The following is a 23,621-nucleotide window of genomic DNA, read 5'->3' on the forward strand; positions in this document are numbered from 1 at the left end:
ATTTCCCCTGCTCTTTCTCCACCTTCTCTGGTCTTTCTCCACCTTCACCATCTCCCTGGTCCTTCTCCATCTCCCCTGCCCTTTCTCCAACTTCTCCATTTTCACTGGTCTTTCTGTACCTTCTCCATCTCCCCTGCTCTTTCTCCCTTTTCTCCATCTCCCCTGCTCTTTCTCCCTTTTCTCCATCTCCCCTGCTCTTTCTCCCTTTTCTCCATCTCCCCTGCTCTTTCTCCCTTTTCTCCATCTCCCCTAGTCTTTCTCCACCTTCTCCACCTCCCCTGCTCTTTCTCCATTTTCTCCATCTCCCCTAGTCTTTCTCCATTTTCTCCATCTCTCCAGCTCTTTCTCCACCTTCTCCATCTTCCTTGGACTTTCTCCACCTTCTCCATCTCACCCAGTCTTTCGCATCTTCTCAGTCTTCCCTGGTTTTTCTCCACCTTCTCCATCTCCCCTGATATTCTGCCATTTTTCTCCATCTCCCCTAATATTCCACCATCTTCTCCATCTCTTCTGACCTTTTCCCATCTTGTCCATATTACCTGATATTCTGCAATCTTCTCCATCTCACCTGGTATTCCTCCACCTTCACCATCTCTCCTGATCATCTACCATCTTCTCCATCTCCCCTGGACTTTTTCCATCTTCACCATCTTTCCTGCTCTTCCTCTATCTTTAGTTTACCTTGTGTCAATCACTTGTTTGAACTTTCTAACCAATATATGCAGGGCAGGTACCCAAAATGTCAGGCTGGTCACACCAGCAATTTTTGCCTTGGTTGAAATTTGTTAGCTCTTGCCAAAAACTTGTTTAGATAAGAGGGTGCAAGGTGGCATCCTATTGCCTCAGGAGCATCAACATGGAAACCTGAATCAGGGGACCTCGATATTTCTAGTTTTCTTGTTTTTGTGTTTTGTTTCTTGTTTTTCCAGAAAGAGAAAGAAGATAGCTTTTCTGCCAGGGTGATCTTACGCTATGCTGACCAATCCCATAAGAGTTTTTACACTTCTGAAAAGGATGATGTGATCAACCTTGTCAGCTGCAGATAGTTTATGATTTGATTTGATTTGTTATTGTCACATGTATTAGTATACGGCGACAAATATTGTTCCTTGCACACTACACAGATAAAGCATACCTTTCATGAAGTACATAGGGAAGGAGGAAAGGAGAGGGTGCAGAATGTAATATCGCAGTTACAGGTAGGATGAAGAGAAGGATCAGCTTAATACAAGGTAGGTCCATTTAAAAGTTTGATGGCAGCAGGGAAGAAGCTGGTCTTGAGTTGGTTGGTACGTATCCTCAGACTTTTGTATCTTTTTCCCGACAGAAGGAGGTGGAAGAGAGTATGCCCGGAGCGTGTGCAGTCTTTGAAGGTTTAAGAAGGATGCGGGAGGTGGGGGCGGGGGATGAAAGTTTACCTTAGTCACATCACAACGGAATGTCATTTGATAAAGGCTCTTTCAATATTGTAATCGGTGTTACTCTCTTCTCTCCCCCCCCCCCCATTTTCCCACTGCAGAGTCCCACTCTCAAGAAATTGCCTGTCTATCTCAATCTCAGCTGTTCGCAATGCCTCACACACACTGTTTTTTAACTTGCGTTATCTCATCCAAATGTGAAGAGCATTTCCAGGACTTTGCGTGATCTGAGAGTGGAACTGGAGCTGGATCCACCTGACCCTGCAGGTTGAATCAGGAAGTATTGAGAGTGAACATGGATTCCAGACAGCAGGAGCAGAGTTTCACACAAGATTTAAATTGTCCTGAAGGTCTTATGAGGAAAGGCTGAGGGACTTGAGGTTGTTTTCATTAGAAAGAAGAAGGTTGAGAGGTGACCTAATTGAGGCATACAAGATGATCAGAGGGTTAGATAGGGTGGATAGTGAGAGCCTTTTTCCTCAGATGGTGATGGCTAACACAAGGGGACATAGCTTTAAATTAAGAGGTGGTAATTATGGGATGGATGTCAGAGGTAGGTTCTTTACTCAGAGGGTAGCAAGGGCGTGGAATGCCCTGCCTGCAGCAGTTGTGGACTCGCCAACTTTAAGGGCGTTCAAATGGTCAGTGGATAGGCATATGGATAACATTGGAATAGTTTAGGTTAGAGGGTCATTAGATTGGTTCCACTGGTCTGAGCAATACCGAGGGCCGAAGGGCCTGTCCTGCGCTGTAATGTTCTATGTTTGTCTCAATTTCTTCACTGATCCGGTTTCACTGGAGTGCGGACACAACTTCTGCCGCTCCTGGATCACCCAGTGTTAGGAAAAGGAGATAAACTCCTGCCCAGAATATAGAGAGGAGATTCCAGTAAGAACACTTGAGGTTAATCAAATCCTACCAGTCCAGCCAAGTCTGGCCGAGAAAGCTCGAAAATTAAAGCTGAATCGGAAAGAGAAGGGAAGTAAACTTTACTGTGAGGAAAATCAGGAAGAACTGAAGCTGTTTTGAGAAATGGACAAGAAATTGATCTGTGTGAATTGTGTAGTTTCACAGGAACACAGAGAGCACAGCTTCATCCCGGTTAAAGAAGCTTTGATTTGAATTGATTTGATTTATTGTCACATGTATTAACATACAGTGAAAAGTATTATTTCTTGCACGCTACACAGACAAAACGTATCATTCATAGAGAAGGAAACGAAGAGCGCAGAATGTAGTGTTACAGTCATAGCTAGAGTGTAGAGAAAGATCAACTTAATGCAAGGTAGGTCCATTCAAAAGTCTGACAGCAGCAGGGAAGAAGCTGTTCTTGAGTCGGTTGGTACACGACGTCAGACTTTTGTATCCTTTTCCCAAAGGAAGAAGGGGGAAGCGAGAATGTCTGGGGTGCGTGGGGTCCTTAATTATGCTGGCTGCTTTGCTGAGGCAGCAGGAAGTGTAGACAGAGTCAATGGATGGGATGATGGTTTGCATGATGGACTGGGCTACCTCAGCTTTCTCTAAGTGGCCTCCAATGTCAGACGACTCTCCATCAGTGCAACTGCCACATCCTTACGCAACCCTCTAGACTCTAACCTTTTGTAGTTTCTTGTGGTCTTGGGCAGAGCAGGAGCCCATACCAAGCCGTGATACAAACTGAATGTTTTCTTTGGTGCATCTGTAAGTGTTGGTGAGAGTCGTAGCTGACATGCCAAATTTACCCCCCCCATGACTTCAATTTATTCTACCACCCCCTCCCCCAATTCCTCCCCCCAACAGCCTCCAATTCACACCTAGCTGCCTCTAATCTCAGCCCTTCCAGGCCTCCAGTCCCATCCCCAAAGGCCCCTGAGGTTTCCATCTTATCCCAAGGCCTCCAGCCTCACTGATTACATCTCATTTTCCCACCCAATCCTCCAGTCTCTGACCCTCCATTTCACGTCCTCTAACACCTCCAGCTTCTGACCTTCACTAATGCCTGCTGCTCGCCCCCCTCACCCTCTGATCTTTCTGACCCCTGATTGCTCCAGCTCAGATCACACGCCCACCTTTCCCTCCAGTCACTCAGATTTTCAATCTCCAGCTTTCTCTAAGTGGCCTCCAGTGTCAGACGACTCCCCACCAGTGCAGTTGCCACATCCTAACGCAACCCTGTAGACACGAACCTCACCACATTGTGTTCTCTGTCCCTTCCCCATCTTGGACTGTGGTAGCCCCACCCCCATACCCCCTACCCCTCCTTGCCCCCACCTCCCTCATCCCCAACTAGAACACTGACTTTCAATCCTCATCTTTTGGTCCTTCCGCTTTTTAATCCCTCCAGCCTCCTAACTCTCCCCCATCCCCACACGCCGACCCCCTCCCCTGCCCCAGCCTCTGACCCTTAAGGTCTATGACCTTCCACTGACTCCTGACCTCTGACCAACCCTTGCCATCATCTGCCCTGATGTGAACTGGAGCTGAAAATCTACCCACCCAGCAGCCAGTCAGCCTCTCAACATGATGGAAACAAAAGCAGAAAATGCTGGTGAAACTCAGCAGGTCTGGCAGTGCCTGTGGAGAGAGAATAGAGCCAATGTTTTGAGTCTGGACGCCCAGAACACCCTAATTCAAAATGTTAGCTCCATTCAGAAGGTCAGGGGACATGGAGTTGGGGGTAGGGTGTTAGCGTGGATAGACGATTGGCTGTCAAATAGGAGGCAGAGAGTGGGGGTCAACGGGTGCTATTCGGATTGGCGGATGGTGACTAGTGGAGTGCCCCAGGGGTCGGTGCTGGGGCCTCAGCTATTTACCATTTATATCGATGATCTGGAGGAGGGAACCGAGTGTAGGGTGTCGAAATTTTCAGATGACACCAAGATTGGTGGAACGGCAAATTGTGCGGAGGGTGTGGAGAGTCTGCAGAAGGATCTAGATAGGCTGGGCGAATGGGCCAGGAAATGGCAAATGGAATTTAATGTTGGCAAGTGCGAGGTGGTCCACTTTGGTAGGAATAATGGTAGGAAGGGTTATTACTTACGTGGCAAAAAACTGCAGCAGGCGACGGTGCAGAGGGACCTCGGGGTCCTTGTGCATGAATCGCAAAAACCCAGCTTGCAGGTGCAGCAGGTGGTCAGGAAGGCGAATGGGATGCTGGCCTTCATAGCGAGGGGGATTGAATATAAAAGTAGGGAGGTCTTGCTGTGGCTGTATAGGGCATTGGTGAGGCCGCAGCTGGAGTACTGGGTGCAGTTTTGGGCGCCGTACTTACGCAAGGATATTTTGGCCTTGGAGGGAGTGCAGAGGAGGTTTACTAGGCTGATGCCGGAGTTGAGGGGGTTGAGCTATGAGGAGAGGCTGAATAAATTAGGCTTGTACTCGTTAGAGTTTAGAAGAATGAGGGGAGATCTCATTGAGACGTATAAGATGATGAATGGGATGGATAGGATAGAGGTGGAGAGACTCTTCCCGCTCAGAAAGGATAGTAGGACTAGGAGGCATAGCCTCAAGATAAAGGGGGTGCGGTTTAGAACGGAGTTGAGGAGGAACCGCTTCACTCAAAGGGTGGTGAATCTCTGGAATTCTCTGCCCGTTGAAGTGGTGGAGGCTACCTCGCTAAATATTTTTAAGACGTGGGTTGATGGGTTTTTGATGAGAGAGGGGATTAAGGGTTATGGGGAGAGGGCGGGAATGTGGAACTGAGCCACGACAGATCAGCCATGATCTTATTGAATGGCGGGGCAGGCTCAAAGGGCGAGATGGCCTACTCCTGCTCCTATTTCTTATGTTATGTTCTTATGTTCACTGTCCACAGATGTTGTCAGACCTGCTGAGTTTCGCCAGCATTTTCTGTTTTTGTTTCAGATTCCAGCATTCTCAGTATTTTGCCTTTATCTCAATGTGATGGGCCATGCTAAGAAATGTTAGTTGTGTTTCCTGGCTGCTCTCTGGGTAAAGAGGTTATTCCAATTTCTTAATCACCATGTCATATCTTTGTTCTAAATTCTGGTGTCCCTCACAAGTACGTTTACCCGATCAAACCCTTTCATCATTTAATAGACCTTTCTGGGTCACCTCTTAGTGTCCTTGTCTTCAGACAAAAGAAACCCAGTCGATTAAGTCTTCCTGGATAAAGGTAACCTGCCAATTTTGTTCTTAAATGTCTTTGCACTACCTACAACGCTCCTCTGTCCTTGATGTATACTTGTCTTTCTACCTGTCTGTCGACAGCCGCAATGGAAATTGACGATTCTCAGGAGCTCGTAACAATGTGAGTGTCATTTCCGCTTTCTGGATATAGACAATCCGTCTCTGTCAACTCAGATTTGGGTTTTGTTTATTTCAGGGAGTGGTGCACTAAAAAAGTTGATTCGTTGGTTAAAAAGAAAAAGGAGGCTTATGTTCGGATGAGGCTTGAGGGCTCAGGTCGTGCATTAGAAAGCTTTAGATTGGCTAGGAGGGAGTTGAAAAGTGAGTTAAGAAGGGCTAAAAGAGGACATGAGAAGACTTTGGCTGATAGGATTAAGGAGAATCCTAAGGCGTTCTATAGGTATGTCAAGAACAGAAGGTTGGTTAGGGCAAGATTAGGGCCAGTTACAGACAGTAGAGGGAAGTAGTGTGTGGAACCGGAAGAGATTGGAGAGGCATTGAACCAATATTTCTCTTCGGTGTTCACGCAGGGGGACATGAATATAGCTGAGGAGGACACTGGGTTGCAGGGGTGTAAAATAGACAGTATTGCAGTTGATAAGGGGGATGTGCTGGATATTCTAGAGGATTTGAAAATAGATAAGTCCCCTGGTCCGGATGGGATTTACCCTAGGATTCTCTGGGAGGCAAGAGAGGTGATTGCAGAGCCTCTGGCTCTGATCTTCAGGTCGTCGTTGGTCTCTGGTATAGTACCGGAAGATTGGAGGATAGCGAATGTTGTCCCATTGTTTAAGAAGGGGAACAGAGACTTCCCCGGGAATTATAGACCGGTGAGTCTTACTTCCGTTGTGGGCAAGGTTTTAGAAAAAATTATTAGGGATAGGATTTATAGTTATTTGGAGAGTAATGAATTGATTGGAGATAGTCAGCATGGTTTTGTAGCGGGTAGGCTTACTAACCTTATTGAGTTTTTTGAGAAAGTGACCAAAGAGGTGGATGGGGGTAAGGCAGTTGACGTGGTATATATGGATTTTAGTAAGGCGTTTGATAAGGTTCACCATGGTAGGCTTCTGCAGAAAATGCAGATGTATGGGATTGAGGGTAGTCTAGGAAATTGGATCAGGAATTGGCTAGCAGATAGGAGACAGAGGGTGGTGGTTGATGGTAAATATTCGTCATGGAGTTCGGTTATGAGTGGTGTGCCTCAGGGATCTGTTTTGGGGCCACTGCTGTTTGTAATTTTTATTAATGATCTGGATGAGGGTATAGTTGGGTGGATTAGTAAATTTGCTGATGACACCAAAGTCGGAGGTGTGGTAGATTGTGAGGAAGGGTGTCATAGTTTGCAGGGAGACTTAGACAGGTTGCAGAGCTGGGCCGAGAGGTGGCGGATGGAGTTTAATGCGGAGAAGTGTGAGGTAATTCACTTTGGTAGGAATAACAGATGTGTTGAGTATAGGGCTAACGGGAGGGCTTTGAATAGTGTGGATGAACAGAGGGATCTAGGTGTATGTGTACATAGATCCCTGAAAGTTGGGAATCAAGTAGATAAGATTGTTAAGAAGGCATACGGTGTCTTGGCGTTTATTGGTAGGGGGATTGAATTTAGGAGTCGCAGCGTCACGTTGCAACTGTACACAACTCTGGTGCGGTCGCACTTGGAGTACTGTGTGCAGTTCTGGTCCCCACATTACAGGAAGGATGTGGAGGCTTTGGAGAGGGTGCAGAAGAGGTTTACCAGGATGTTGCCTGGTATGGAGGGGAGGTCCTATGAGGAGAGACTGAGGGATTTGGGGTTGTTTTCGCTAGAAAGAAGGCGGCTAAGAGGGGATCTTATTGAAACATATAAGATGATTAGAGGTTTAGATAGGGTGGATAGTGATAGCATTTTTCCTCGGATGGAGAAAGCTAGCACGAGGGGGCATGGCTTTAAATTAAGGGGGGGTAGTTATAGGACGGATGTCAGGGGTAGGTTCTTTACCCAGAGGGTGGTAAGGGATTGGAATGCCCTGCCTGCTGCAGTTGTAAATGCGCCTAGTTTGGGGGCATTTAAGAGATCCGTGGATAGGTTTATGGATGAAAAGGGATTGGTTTAGATTAGTGGGTCATTGTTTTTTAACTGGTCGGCGCAACATCGTGGGCCGAAGGGCCTGTTCTGCGCTGTAATGTTCTATGTTCTATGTTCTATGTTCTATGAAATGTTTTGGAAGAAGAGGTAGGAAATGAACTTTATTGAAACTGCAGAGTTTGGTAACATAGTTCAGGGAAGTGATTCTGGTCAATTTACAATCGATTGTTTTATATTTGCAGGATTAATGATGAACGTAACATACTGTCATTGGCAGATGGTGCCCTGTCCATTGGAAAATTCAACAGACCTTTACAATATGCAGCATGGAGAGAGACGATAGATGTCATTAACCCTGCTAAACATCCTGATTTATAATACATTTCTTTGTACATTGAATCATATTCTGTCAAAGAAAGTAGGCCAGATTTGCTGAAAGGAGATGGGAAGCTTGAATCAGGAAACTTCCTAACTCGTCACTTGCCACATTTAAAAGACTTGTCAGCTGGAATCTTACCACTGTTCATGCCAGTGGGATTTTCCCATCTGTTGCAGTGAACGGCATATTTTCATCCTAAGGGAGTGGGGAGTAGGAAAGAATCAAGCCAGCCATCTCTGGATGCTACCCCTCATGCTCCCTTCATAACCCCAATATCATCTCCACTCCTGCTCATTTTCCCTTTATCATTTATTTATATATCCCATGCCACCTTCACGCCCTCTCATGTGCCCTGCCATGTATCGCTCACAGCCAGTACAGCTATGGGTAGAACTCAGGAGCCATGTGGAGATAAACAAAAATGGTCAAACAATCTAAAAAAGATCTCACTCAAACTTATTTAATACTAAAAAAACCTCATAAAACCCATTAAAAATTTAAATCCCTTAAGTTATTAATTTACAATATAAACAAAAATAATAATGTGGGGCAGAACAGTGGCCCACTGGTTAGCACTGCTGCCTCTGCGCCAGGGACACAGGTTTGATTCCTGGTGTGGGTGACTGACTGTGCAGAGTTTGCAGGTTCTCCCTGTGTCTACGTGGGTTTCCTCCAGGTGTTCCGGTTTCCTCCCACAGTCCGAAAGACGTGACGGTTAGGTACATTGTCCATTCTAAATTCTCCATCAGTTTATCCGAACAGGCACCGGAGTGTGGCCACTTGGAGATTTTCACAGTAACTTCATTGCAATGTTAATGCAAGCTGACTTGTGACACTAATAAATAAACTTTAAACTAATCTATTTTGCTAACCATAGATAGCTAATCCTTTAATAATCATTTTCAACTGATGATCAAAATGGAGCATTTGAAACTTAGCCAAATAATCGTGAGGGCCATAACTATAAAAATGCATTGCAATATCTCACCAAGGCTCCTTTGACAGCGCCTTCTAAACCCATGTCTTCTTCTACTTATAAGGCCAAGGGCAGCATCAGCATGGGAGTGCCATTGCCTGCAAGTTCCCTTCCAAGCCACAAACCATCCTGATTTGCAATTGCATTGCATTTCCTTCACTGATACTGGGTCCAAATCTTGGAACACACTTTTCAATAACACTACGGAGGTCTCATGTGGACTGCAGCTGTTCAAGAAGGCAGATCACCACCACCACCTTCTCAAGGGCAATTAGGTATAAGGAATAATTGCTGGCCCAACTAGCAAGGCATGGGCAGCACAGTAGTACATTGGTTAGCATTACTGCCTCACAGCAATGGGACCCGAATTCGGTTCCCAGCTTGGGACAGTGTCCATGTAGAGTTTGCACAGTTTGCACATGTGTTGAGTATAGGGCTAACGGGAGGACTTTGAATAGAGTGGAGGAGCAGAGGGATCTAGGTGTATGTGTACATAGATCCCTGAAAGTTGGGAATCAAGTAGATAAGGTTGTTAAGAAGGCATACGGTGTCTTGGCGTTTATTGGTAGGGGGATTGAATTTAGGAGTCGCAGCGTCATGTTGCAACTGTACACAACTCTGGTGCGGCCGCACTTGGAGTACTGTGTGCAGTTCTGGTCCCCACATTACAGGAAGGATGTGGAGGCTTTGGAGAGGGTGCAGAGGAGGTTTACCAGGATGTTGCCTGGTATGCAGGGGAGGTCCTATGAGGAGAGACTGAGGGATTTGGGGTTGTTTTCACTGGAAAGAAGGCGGCTAAGAGGGGATCTTATAGAAACATATAAGATGATTAGAGGTTTAGATAGGGTGGATGGTGATAGCCTGTTTCCTCGGATGGAGAAATCTAGCACGAGGGGGCATGGCTTTAAATTAAGGGGGGGTAGTTATAGGACGGATGTCAGGGGCAGGTTCTTTACCCAGAGGGTGGTGAGGGACTGGAATGCCCTGCCTGCTTCAGTTGTAAATGCGCCTAGTTTGGGGGCGTTTAAGAGATTGGTGGATAGGTTTATGGACGAAAAAGGAGTGGTTTAGATTAGTGGGTCAATGTTTTTTTTTAAAAATAAGACTGGTCGGCGCAACATTGTGGGCCGAAGGGCCTGTTCCGCGCTGTAATGTTCTATGTTCTATGTTCTATTCTCCCCATGTCTGCGTGGGCTTCCTCCCGGGTGCTCTGGTTTCCTCCCATGGTCCAAAGATGTGCAGCTTATATGGATTGGCCATGCGAAATTGCCCCTTAGTGTTCAAAGATGTGCAGGTTAGGTGGATTGGCCATGCTAAATTGCCCCCCAGTGTCAGAGTTACAGGGATAGGGCCTAGGTGGGATTGTTGTTGGTGTAGCCTCAATGGGCTGAATGGCCTCCTTCGGCACTGTCGGGATTTTATGTTCTCTGAATGACCACTCTCCATTAAAGAATAAAGCAAATGGAACGTAAATAGTGAGGTCCCCATCACATCTTTCTGGTTATAGAATTCATAACACATCTCATTTTGCGCAGTAACCTTTGATGCAGCAACTTAATCAGGGTTATGGGCCAAGTGCTGGCAGATGGGATTTGGTGGGAGTTCAGGTATTTCTAGTGTGTTTATGTGGACTCAATGGGCAGGAGGGCCTCTTCTGCATTGTATGATTCTATGATTCTTATCAAGTATCTTGCAGAAATTCAAGTAAACTACATCTATAAATTCCTTTTCATCCATGTCGCTTAGTCACTCCTTCAAGAACTCTAACAGAGCATTCTTTTAAAGGTGCGGGTCACTCTTGAAACATTGATAATTGACTAAGATCCAATGGATTTCTTGTCAGAATTGAAGCATGATGCCAAGAGCTGTAGAAAAGAACAATAAGACAGAATGTGCACCCCTTTCCAATCTGCTCTTATCAGGGTTGGAGCATCAGAGTGATTTCAGAAGGGTAAATCCCAGGTTCCAATAACACAACCTGGAGCCATTTAAATACGATGTAATTGCTATGAACTCCCCTTTTGAGTTTCTTACAAACAAAAGAGCTTGAATAAATCCACAGTAAGGAACTAAACCACTCTGTGTTATTTTAATTTCCCTCAGCTCCAGTCTCTCTGGCTTTTGATCTGAACACAATGAATTCCCAGATCATCCTGTCTGAGGACTGGACCAGTGTGACACTCAGAGACAAACAGTAGGCACTCCCTAAAAACCTGCAGAGGTTAAGAAGGCGTATGGTGTACTGGCCTTCAACAATCGAGGGATTGCGTTTCAGAGTCAGGAGATAATGCTGCAGCTTTATAAGACCCTGGTCAGACCTCTCTTGGAATGCTGTGCTCAGTTCTGGTCGCCTCATTACAGGAGGGATGTGGAAGATATTGAAAGGGTGCAGAGGAGATTTACAAGGATGTTGCCTGGATTGGGTGGCATGTCTTACGAGGATAGGTTGAGGGAGCTCAGTCTTTTCTCCTTAGAGAGACGAAGAATGAGAGTCAACCTGATAGAAGTGTATAAGATGTTGAGAGGAATAGATAGGGTGGATTCTCTGAGGCTATTTCCCAGGGCTGAAATGGTCGCTATGAGCGGACACAGGTTTAAGGTGCTGGGGAATAGGTACAGAGGAGATGTCAGGGTAAGTTTTTCACTCAGAGGGTGGTGGGTGAGTGGAATCGGCTGCCGTCGGTGATGATGGAAGCAAATTCGATAGGGTCTTTTAAGAAACTTCTGGATGAGTACATGGGACTTAATAGAATTGAGGGTTATAGGTAAGCCTAGTAGGTACGGATATCATCGGCGCAACTTGTGGGCCGAAGGGCCTGTTTGTGCTGTAGTTTTTCTATGTTCTAAGATTCCTGGCCCTTTGTCTTGGGATCAGAGGGATTCACAACAGGGAGCCATTACTGGGAGGTGGAGGTGGGGAATAAGAATTGGTGGGGTGTGGGAGTAGCCCGAGAGTCTGCAGAGAGGAAAGGGGAATTTGCAGTGAGACCCGAGACTGGTTACTGGGCTGTGTGGCTGAGTTCCAGCAAAGTTTATGTTGCCTTCACCACTTCTGATACCATCCTTGCCCTGAGTGTGAATTCCCAGAGGATCGGAGTTTACCTGGACTATGAGGGTGGACATTTTACAATGGGGACAACATGTCCCCTTCCCACACTTTCACTGAGAGAATCTTTCCCTTCTTCTATACGGATCAAATGAAGAACCACTGACAATCTGCTGGGTTAGATGTCACTTGCACACCACCCTATAATTTCACGTTGCCTCACTGTCTCCTGCGAGCTGCAAACTGAAGGGTGTCTCGAGGGAAAAAAATCCAAGTCATTCTCGAAGTGGAACCATTTCATATTGATGTGTAGAATGTCGAAGAAGAATACGCCATGGGAGATACTGCTTCTATAGACCACCACAAAATAACCTAATTTTTCAAATGGTTAGATCAAGTGACTACATATAGAATTATCTATAATGACGAATTATGTATAATTCTGTGGAAAAGGATTTTCTCACAGCAATGTGTACAGGGCCCACAGAAAGGCACACTCAGAAGGCAGCCCGTTCCACAGTGAGATGTGTAAGGCTTAGACCATAATTCTCCAGCCTCTCCCCCGGCAGCTCTTCCATTCCCCACCTAAATCAATGAAAGTTTGCATGGGTCGCTGCAGCTACTGGGGGGGAACAGGATTGAAAATTCCAGCCTTTGTTTCAGACTCCTTTCTCCTTGTAGACATCTGCTGAATTTGAAGTAGTAAACAGACCTCTGGTCAGAAAAAGACACATGCTAGAGAGGAGAATATTTGTCCATTATTGTAGCCAGAAATTTGCCAGCAATGGATCTTTACCTCCGCACTTTTTGTAAACATTGTACTATTTTCCTTACTGTGACCAAGCTTTGGCAAAATGGACATATTGAAGATGCAGACTAGAACACACAGGAGTGCTGCCCCTTCATTAGGTGACTTCCCCTGATTAAGAAGCAGTGCTACGTAAGCTTATAGAACAAAGAACAACACAGCACGGGAAACAGGCCCTTCGGCCCAACAAGCCCACGCCGCCATTTTAATATTATGAGTGCCCTCCTCTACCTATGATCTATGTCTACGCCTATTGGGGGAGATTGAGGGAAGACTAATTTAGGGATAATTTGTTACACCAATCAGCCTAAGAGCACATCTTTGGGGTGTGGGAGGAAACCGGAGCACCTGGAGAAAACCCACGCAATCACGGGGAGAATGTGAAAACTCCTGCAGACACCGGCCCAAATCCATGTATCTGCACAGCAAACAGTGATAGTCACTGAGCTGTCGTGTTGCCCATCAGATGGTCGAGTTTAAGCGTACACTAATGACGTGAAGCACTATGATTTCAAATAAACCTTGGATTCTAACCTGGTGTCGTGAGACCTCTCATCTTGTCCATTCCAGTTCAAACTGGCATCTCCAAATCAAGAAAAACCTTGTAAGGGCTCAGAACTCTAGTCAGGAGAAGGGCCTTAATTAACTTGTTAAGCCACCAGCCAACAGGGTCATGGCTTGTAACGTTCCCATCTTACTGACCATATTTCAGCCAGTTGATGAGACTGTGATCATAAACTTATATTATCTCTTTCAGGTCCAAAGGAGATCCAATGGTTGTTCAGCACCAATGCTTATCTGTTGGATGACAATACCAAGTTGAATGTAAAATGCTTGGTAACAGGGGACCGGGATATTTTGAGGGCAGTTATTATGAGGATATATTTTCTTTGCTGGTATGTAATACTGACTTTTACATCAGCAATTTGATTACACAATACTTTTCATTGTATAACAATAAATATGCCAAAATAAATCAAATCAGACCCACAACAACAAATTCATTCTGACTTATGGAGGCTACCTCACTGAATATATTTAAGTCACGGGTAGACAGGTTTCTGATAGACAAGGGAATTAAAGGTTATGGGGAGAAAGCAGGAAAGTGGAACTGATCCACTTCAGATCAGCCATGATCTTGTTGAATGGCGGGGCAGGCTCAAAGGGCTAGATGGCCTACTCCTGCTCCTATTTCTTATGTTCTTATGTTCTTAATGTCAGATTGAAAGAGTTTTATATTTCAAAGGATATTTCTGTACTTAGAAAAAGAACAGCCAGTTGGGACTGGAAGAAATGACTTCATGTTTACATGTTTGTTACTTAGGATGATTTCATCCATAGAAAAAGGGAGAAAAGATGCAAAAAATGGTTTGTTTAATCTATGTTTGATTTTGATAGTGCAGTACATTATCCTTGAACACTTGCATAAATTACTTGTGCCTGTGCTTAGAGCTAGGGAATTAAGAAATCTGAGAAAATAACAGAAAAGATTTGGGCTATGAGCTCTGAACAAGCAGACATTTTGAAATTCCTATAAGTTCTGAGATGTTTAAAAGTTCTGTCAATAAAGTGGATTTAGAACTCTGCAATGCTTTGAGATAAATCATTTTTCAGCAACCCAGCGAATACATAACATCTGGGAATTAGTTATGATCTTAAGACTTAGCTTGAAATTATTTCCGAGCTCTCCAAGTTTAATATTCTCTGAAAACTCACATTCCAATCTATTTACTATTGCTTTTGTGAGTGAAACGTGGTGACTGGAAAGAGGTGAGGACTACTGGATCCAGATGGTAAGTATCTTACCAGGTGTCACAATATAGGTGCTGTTTGCTATCACTGTATGTTGTCTTCAAGACTTTGTTGGATGTTGTGAAACTTGTATATTTAAAAATGAACTCTTCATTGGTAGTCTTTAACTATTTACAGCTCCAAGGTATGGTCATGGATGGTGCTACACCATGCAGATAAGCTGCTTACTTACAGAGTTCTGTTTCTGGACTGTTCTCTCAGAGCCTGTGTGACTCGAGGGATCTGGGTGTACAAGTGCACAGTTCAGTGAAAGTGGCAATGCAGGTGGAGAAGGTAGACAAGAAGGCATTACGGCATGCTTGCCTTCTTCAGCCAGGCATTGAGTTTAAAAATTGACAAGTCATGTTGCAGCTTTATAGAACCTTAGTTAGGCCACATTTGGAATATAGTGTTCAATTCTAGTCACCACACTTCCAGAAGGATGTGAAAGCTTTGGTGAGGGTACAGAAGAGATTTACCAGGATGTTGCCTATGGAGGGCAATGTGCAGGGAGAATGTGCAAACTCCGCACAGACAATTACCTGAGGCTGGAACTGAACCCGATTCTGTGAGGCAGCAGTGCTAACCACTGTGCCACCGTACTGCTTGTACAACATGACAGTGCAACACCAATTAATAATTAACAGGCGCTGATTTTTCTTCCCGTCTTGGATGGTTTTCAGAGAAAAGTAAGAATGTGGAACTTGCAAACACATGCAGAGGGTAAGACTGCAGGGACCTTCAAGAATGGCAAGTGGGACGAGGACTTGGTAGCCATGACCTATTTTAACATCCTTTTTTTGTGGGTAAGGGGAAAGGGGGCAGTGTTTAGCTGCCACATGTTGGAAAGCCAAACTTATCAGGGCTATTTGAATTCAGTGCTGAGTTCAAAGAGACTACATTTTTCAGGAGCAAGGGACTTAACTGCCATGTGCATGTTCAGAATTTTTAGAGTAGACATATCTCCTGCTGAAGTGGATACGTTCTGTGAAACTCAAGTTATTTAATCAACCTGCCCTTTAAAAAAAACACACAACTGACCTACGTCTCAGTTGAAATATAAAACTGTACTCACAATTTCATGAACTGTTCCAGCTATTTATTGACATAACCTGAATGTGCTATCACTTATTGCTTTCTTAATTCCTTAATCTGTTGTTATCACGATTGGGGGGGGAGGGGGGGAGGTTGAGTCTGACAGCTCAAGAGGTTATTAAAGGATTAGATGTCTTTGATAAGGGGTTATGAATAAAAGGTTTACTTTTATAAGGGATTGAAGGGTTTAAATATACTGAGTGGGCTTGCATGAGTATTTCGAACATTGTGACGTCTTATTTAGAATTATTTCATCTCAACATGGCTTCTGAGATCGAGCTATAGTGAATATTGGGGAGTTGACATGGAGGATGTAGGAAAAAGGATGGTGGATGACCAGTTGGAACTAAGATGCTGTTAATGGCATTAAGACCCAAAGATATGAGTGTGTGTTGGCATGGAGAGTTTGAGGGATCATTGCGGGTAGTAGGAAGCATGAGTTGACATGGAGGGTAGAAGAGGTTTTGGGGTGATAGGTGAGGAGTATAAGTTGGTTGACTTGGATAGGGTTTTTAATGTCATTGGGGGTGTTTGGAATAGCATGAGTTGGCATGAATGGGCATGGGGAGTGTGTAGAGTGAGGGTCTGTGAGGGCTAGAGGATGTATGTAACAGGATGCAGAGAACTGAGACAGGCAATTTCATCAGCCGCCTTCAGCAATCAGCAGCCCCTGTGGCCACTTCTGGTCTGTATCCAGGAACAGTAGCTCCAACTCCAGCATGTTTCTACACTGTAGGGTTCTATGTTCTATGTTCATGCCCCAGAGTAAACATGCATCATTTGCACTTTTTCCCAAAGTGGGAGTGCAGTCAGGAAGTTATATGATTTGAGTTACCCACCTCGGGTAAAAATCAGGCCTAAAGTCACCAGTAGTTTGCAGCGCAGATCCACAGCACTAAACTGACCATAATTTGATTGGAAATTTTAATTCTCAGTCAGTGCTCTGCTGTGCAATTAATTAATGTTCCCCTGGTCTCCCCATTCTATTTATAGAATCAGAGAATCTTACAACACAGAAAGAGGCCACTCAGTCTGTTGTGTCTGTGCTAGCTCTGATCCAATTTCCTTTTAAAAGTTCCTATTCAATCTGCTGGGTCTGAGACTGATGGACACAATCCAATCAAAATCACATAGGGTCAAAAGTGAGCAGGGAACAGAAACAAACAGAGACCATGTCAAAGAGAGGAGCAGAACTTCCTGGAGGTGGACTTTCCTGGAGAAGTGACAGTGAATCAAACAACAAACAGCAAAACCCGATGTAGTTCTGACAAAGACTCCACTGCTCACACATTGAGCTGTCTGCTCTCTCCACATTCACTATCTGACCTGCTGTGTGTTTCCAGTATCCCCTGCTGTTGTTTGTGATCTATTCCTGTTATTTTGTCTGCTGATTACTCCAGTCTAATAAGAGAAATATCTCCAGAGATTGGCAAAGAAATATTTACTCAAGGTTCTTATGGGATAGGAGTAAACTCTGTGGCCAGTGGGATCTTCCAGTCCAGCTGATGGCACACCTCTGCCATGGGTTTCGCAGAGACCAAGGGTGCTGGCAACACTGGCAACTGTGAGAGCAGAAGATCTTTCGGAAAATCTGGGTCTGTGTGTCTTCAGTATCTGTCGGACTTGTTCTCTCTACACTGTGTGGAAGCAGTGTGACAGTAAATAACTGGAATTGTTCTGCCATCTGCTGGTATCCCTAAGAAATTGATTGTTTCTTCTGATCTGATTTGATTTATTATCGTCACGTGTATTGCGATATAGTGAAAAGTATTGTTTCTTGCACACTATAGACAAAGCATTCCATTCATAGAGAAGGAAAAGAGAGATTGCAGAATGTGGTGTTGCAGTCATAGCTAGGGTGTAGAGAAAGATCAACTTAATGCAAGGTAGGTCCATTCAAAAGTCTGATGGCTGCAGGGAAGAAGTTGTTCCTCAGTTGGTTGGTACATGTCCTCAGTATCTTTTTCCCAATGGAAAAAGGTGGAAGAGAGAATGTCCAGGGTGCATGGAGTCCTTGATTATACTGGCTGCTTTTCTGAGGCAGCGGGAGGTATAGACAGAGTCAGTGGGTGGGAGGTTGGTTTGAGTGATGGACTGGGCTTTGTTCACAACCCTTTGTAGTTCCTTGTGGTCTTGGGCAGAGCAGGAGCCCATACATACCAAGCTGTAATACAACCAGAAAGAATGCTTTCTATGGTGCATCTGTAAAAGTTCATGAGAGTTCTTGTTCAAGAGGGCTTGTCAAATACAAATCTCATTTTGAATGATCTTTGATTTGCTGTGGAATCACACAGGACATAAGGGGACCATTCAGTCCATTATGCCTGCACTATCCCTTTGAAAGCTATTAAATCAAAGGGAAAGAATAAGAAATAGGCAATAAATTCTGCCCTTGCCAGCAAGTCATATCACAAGAATGAATTTCATAAAAGGTCAAGAGAACACAGGATGAATAGAGTAAATCACAAACCCCAGACTGAAAACTAAAAGATCTTCTCTGTAGAAAGAGGGATCATCATAATGAAGTGGGAAAAGTCGGGCCCTCCTGGATAGATTGAGTCAGATGGGCCAAATGTCAATCCTAATCCTTAAATATCCTGTGAGGTTCCTAAAGTACATTGGGGAGTTAGGGAGAGTGATTGGGTCGCCTGCTGGTAAATATCAGAACGGGAAAATCCAAACAAAATTACTGCAGACGTTGCAAACCTGAAACAAAGAAAGAAAATGCTGGAAACTTTCAGCAGACCAGGTAATGTTCATAAAGACAGCAGATAAATTAATGCTTCAGGAATGACAAATACAGGTGGGCTCCGTGGGTACAGACCACCTCAGCAGCACAGTGTTCCGACTGAGAGGGTTCATCCCAATAACCACTCCCCCTGTCTCCAGAATCACTGGTACACCTGTCTTATTTGGTTATCAGCTCCTACTAGAGAGATACAATACATGTCTGAAGATATTAAAGCCACATCACATCCAGCGGCTCCAAAAGAGGGATTGCCCCTTCAATCCCGACACCACCGCTGAAGGTGTTGCCCCTTTGATCACCAGGGCTTGCAGGCATGGTCCTGACAAATAAAGAGCTTCCACATCCTCTGTGAGGCATCTCCTAATGGAGGCCTTGTTCACTCTCACAGTCTCAGCTCTGGCCACCTCCCTCTGATAACACCGAGGTTACAGAACTCTAGGCTCCCTGATTGGGTCAGCAACATGAAGAGACAGCTCACCATCCTTGATTGGACGATGGGAGCAGCTCAGATTCTGCAGACAATCCCAATGTCAGGAATTATCCTGACAGCAAGATCCCAGTAGGGCTATTGTCACTAGGTTAGTAATCCAGTAGACCTATCAAAGGATCTGGGGACCCAGGTTTGAATCCCACCATGGTAGATGGTGAAATTTGAATTCAATAGGAATTAAAAGTGATTACCTTAAGACCATTGTAATTTATTGTAAACACTCATCTGGTTCACTAATGTCCTTTACAGGGAAGGATATCTGCGTGCTGGACTAAATATCCACAACAATGTGATTAACTCTTAAAATATCCTCAGAAATAGTCTCGTGAGCTCCTGAGTCAGAGGATAATTAAGGATAGGTAAAGAAATGCTGTCCCAGCCAGCAATGCTCACATTCCACGGATGAATGAAAAGGAGAACTGCAGCAGCTTGTACTCTCCAAGGCTGATTAAGGTTTGCTTCCAGTGAAAGAACTGTTTTATATGGAGAGCTATACAACAGCACTTGGAGTGCGTACAGAAACTGCTATACTGTGCAGTGTCGGCTGGTCTGTGCCACTATTGATACTGGGGTATTTGGATGAGATATCAGGTGCAACCCAGCTAGAGCCTTCCTCAAGGCAACGGGAATGACCAGAAGGAGAATGAGGGTGCCACCCCGATACCTTCTTCATCCTCAGCCCCCTGCCCCTGCGCCTCCACTATACTGCCCTCCTGCCATTCCCCGCCCCCACCCCTCCACTCCCCGTGACCATGTTTGCAGCAGGGCACAGTGATGGATGCTGCTCCAGCAATTATGCAATGTCCATCCATGCATGGGGGGGATTTGGAGACCACCTGGAAGAATCCAATGACAGCAGTGAAACCCAATGTTCTCTGCCCTTGCAACATTGAGTCTGCAGGGAAATTAATGCATTGTTCGGCTGGACAAAGTGAAATGAGAGATGCCACCAAGGTCTACAACTGATTGTTGGTAGGAACTGGAGGTGAAGGAGTTCAAGGTCTTTGATGTCATTGGCTGGACATGATGACCCACTGCTGTGAGGTATGAGATCTTTGGTGATGAGGTTACAGATATCTGTCCCATCTGCCTGCACAGTCATGGTTGCTCCTAGTACTTTGTATTAGTCATATCCAGGTAGCTTCCTCATTGATGGGAGATATATCACAAAATCCATTGATAGGGTCACATGACACTAGGTTATAGTCTAACACATTTATTTAAATCACAAGCTTTCAGAGTGAAGGAACAGCACTCCAAAAGCTTGTGATTTCAAATAAACTTGTTGGACTGTAACCCAGTGTCGTGTGACCTCTCATCTTGTCCGCCCCAGTCCAACACTAGCATCGCAACACCATGAAATCCGTTGATCTTCGTGTCCCTTGGTGCTCACCCAGCAGTCGATGAAGATTGTGCACGATGTTCCGATGCTTGTTACAACGGTTCTAGACGAGTAACAAGGATGGAACCCTTTGGACATGTTTTGATAAGTCGCCAGATCAATTCAAGGGTTAATGAACAGCTTGTGGCTGTCATTCTAAGGCCACAGCAACAGGGACAGGCAGAGGTCCCAGTTATGTTGAGTTAAATTGTTAGAGAAAGGGCTGCAGGGAGCAGATTTTAAGCAAAAAAAGGTCACTGGGGTTAAGGTACCTTTTTGAAGCAGTGATGTCCTGCTTGGCACAGCCATGGATTTGAAAGTGTGATTGTGAACTGGTGTTTGAATGTGCTTGGGAATCCAGAGAGGAGGAATCTTGGAAAGTGAAATTGAAAGCCACTGAGGTGGGCCATTGTTAAAACCATCCAAGTGGGAGCGACACTGGGAGAAAATTCCCAGAAAAAAGGCAAAATCTGACCAAAAAATGGCAGAGTGTAGTTTCTGGTGATAAAACCAGTCTGTTTCTCTCTGAAACTGGTCAGTTTTCTTTCCCGATTCTATTGAACTCTGCAAAAACAAATCTAGAGGGGAGCAGGGCTTAAACAAGCTGGCATACTCCCATATGGAGATGCCAGCATTGGACTGGGATAAACACAATAAGAAGTTGAAGAGCGAGCTAAGAAGGGCTAAAAGAGGACATGAGAAGACTTTGGCTGATAGGGTTAAGGAGAATCCTAAGGCGTTCTATAGGTATGTCAAGAACAGAAGGTTGGTTAGGGCAAGGTTAGGGCCAGTTATAGACGGCAGAGGGAAGTTATGTGTGGAACCGGAGGAGATTGGTGAAGCATTGAACCAATATTTCTCTTCGGTGTTCACGCAGGGGGACATGGATATAGCTGAGGAGGACACTGGGTTGCAGGGGAGTAGAATTGACAGTGTTACAGTTGATAAGGAGGATGTGCTGGATATTCTGGAGGGTCTGAAAATAGATAAGTCCCCTGGTCCGGATGGGATTTACCCCAGGATTCTCTGGGAGGCAAGAGAAGTGATTGCAGAGCCTCTGGCTCTGATCTTCAGGTCGTCGTTGGCCTCTGGTATAGTACCAGATGATTGGAGGTTAGCGAATGTTGTCCCATTGTTTAAGAAGGGGAACAGAGACTTCCCCGGGAATTATAGACCGGTGAGTCTCACTTCTGTTGTGGGCAAGGTTTTGGAAAAAATTATTAGGGATAGGATTTATAGTTATTTGGAGAGTAATGAGTTGATTGGAGATAGTCAGCATGGTTTTGTGGTGGGTAGGTCGTGCCTTACTAACCTTATTGAGTTTTTTGAGAAAGTGACCAAAGAGGTGGATGGGGGTAAGGCAGTGGACGTGGTGTATATGGATTTTAGTAAGGCGTTTGATAAGGTTCACCATGGTAGGCTTCTGCACAAAATGCAGATGTATGGGATTGGGGGTGATCTAGGGAACTGGATTAGGAATTGGCTAGCGGATAGGAGACAGAGGGTAGTGGTTGACGGTAAATATTCATCATGGAGTTCGGTTACAAGTGGTGTGCCTCAGGGATCTGTGTTGGGGCCACTGCTGTTTGTGATTTTTATTAATGATCTGGATGAGGGTATAGTTGGGTGGATCAGTAAATTTGCTGATGACACCAAAGTCGGAGGTGTGGTAGATAGTGAGGAAGGGTGTCATAGTTTGCAGGAAGACTTAGACAGGTTGCAGAGCTGGGCCGAGAGGTGGCGGATGGAGTTTAATGCAGAGAAATGTGAGGTAATTCACTTTGGTAGGAATAACAGATGTGTTGAGTATAGGGCTAACGGGAAGACTTTGAATAGTGTGGAGGAGCAGAGGGATCTAGGTGTATGTGTACATAGATCCCTGAAAGTTGGGAATCAAGTAGATAAGGTTGTTAAGAAGGCATACAGTGTCTTGGCGTTTATTGGTAGGGGGATTGAATTTCGGAGTCGTAGCGTTATGTTGCAACTGTACACAACTCTGGTGCGGCCGCACTTGGAGTATTGTGTGCAGTTCTGGTCCCCACATTACAGGAAGGATGTGGAGGCTTTGGAGAGGGTGCAGAGGAGGTTTACCAGGATGTTGCCTGGTATGGAGGGGAGATCCTATGAGGAGAGGCTGAGGGATTTGGGGTTGTTTTCGCTGGAAAGAAGGCGGCTAAGAGGGGATCTTATTGAAACATATAAGATAATTAGAGGTTTAGATAGGGTGGATAGTGATAGCCTTTTTCCTCTGATGGAAAAATCTAGCACGAGGGGGCATGGCTTTAAACTAAGGGGGGGTAGTTATAGGACAGATGTCAGGGGTAGGTTCTTTACCCAGAGGGTGGTGAGGGATTGGAATGCCCTGCCTGCTGCAGTTGTAAATGCGCCTAGTTTGGGGGCGTTTAAGAGGTCTGTGGACAGGTTTATGGACGAAAAGGGATTGGTTTAGGTTAGTGGGTCATTGTTGTTGTTGTTTTTTTTTAACTGGTCGGCGCAACATCGTGGGCCGAAGGGCATGTTCTGCGCTGTAATGTTCTATGTTCTATGTTCTAAGTCACACAACACCAGGTTAAAGGCCAACAGGTATATTTGGCAGCAAATGCCACTACTTTTTAGGGTTCTGCCCTTTCATCAGGTGAGTGGGGAGTTCTGATCACAAACATGTCTTTATATGCCCTGTTTGTGATCAGAACTCCCTACTCACCTGACGAAGGGACAGAGCCCCAAAAGCTAGTGGCGTTTGCTACCAAATAAACCTGTTGGACTTTCACCTGGTGCTGTAAGACTTCTCACTGTGTAAACCCCAGCTGCTCAGAGATCGGGATGTCATAGTAGTGTTGAAGAGCAGAAGGATCTTGGGGTCTGGGTCCACAGGACTCTTAAATCGGCCTCGCAGGTGGAGGATGTGGTCAAGAAGGCGTATGGTGTGCTGGCCTTCATTAATCGAGGGATTGAGTTAGGAATCGGGAGGTAATGCTGCAACTTTATAAGACCCTTGTCAGGCCTCATTTGGAGTACTGTGCGCAGTTCTGGTCGCCTCACTATAGGAAAGACGTAGAAGCTATTGAAAGGGTACAGAGGAGATTTACAAGGATGTTGCCTGGTCTGGGAGGCATGCCTTATGAAGTTAGGTTGAGGGAGCTGGGACTCTTCTCCCTGGAGAGACGAAGGTTGAGAGGCGACCTGATAGAAGTTTATAAAATGTTGAGAGGAGTAGATAGGGTGGATTCTCAGAGGCTATTTCCCCGGGTTGAAATGGTCGCTACGAGAGGACACAGATTTAAGGTGCGGG

The 23,621-nt window shown here is 45.1% G+C and overlaps 1 protein-coding gene across 1 annotated transcript in view; it reads right to left on the reverse strand.

The window, feature by feature from the left end:
• Window positions 1-23,621, reverse strand: part of LOC145337230 (uncharacterized) — a 97,471-nt gene that overhangs the window by 44,312 nt on the left and 29,538 nt on the right. The gene's annotated exons all lie outside the window — the stretch shown is intronic.

This window comes from Carcharhinus amblyrhynchos, unplaced genomic scaffold (assembly GCF_965287045.1).
Source record: "Carcharhinus amblyrhynchos unplaced genomic scaffold, sCarAmb.v2.hapA scaffold_45, whole genome shotgun sequence".
Taxonomy (NCBI): domain Eukaryota; kingdom Metazoa; phylum Chordata; class Chondrichthyes; order Carcharhiniformes; family Carcharhinidae; genus Carcharhinus; species Carcharhinus amblyrhynchos.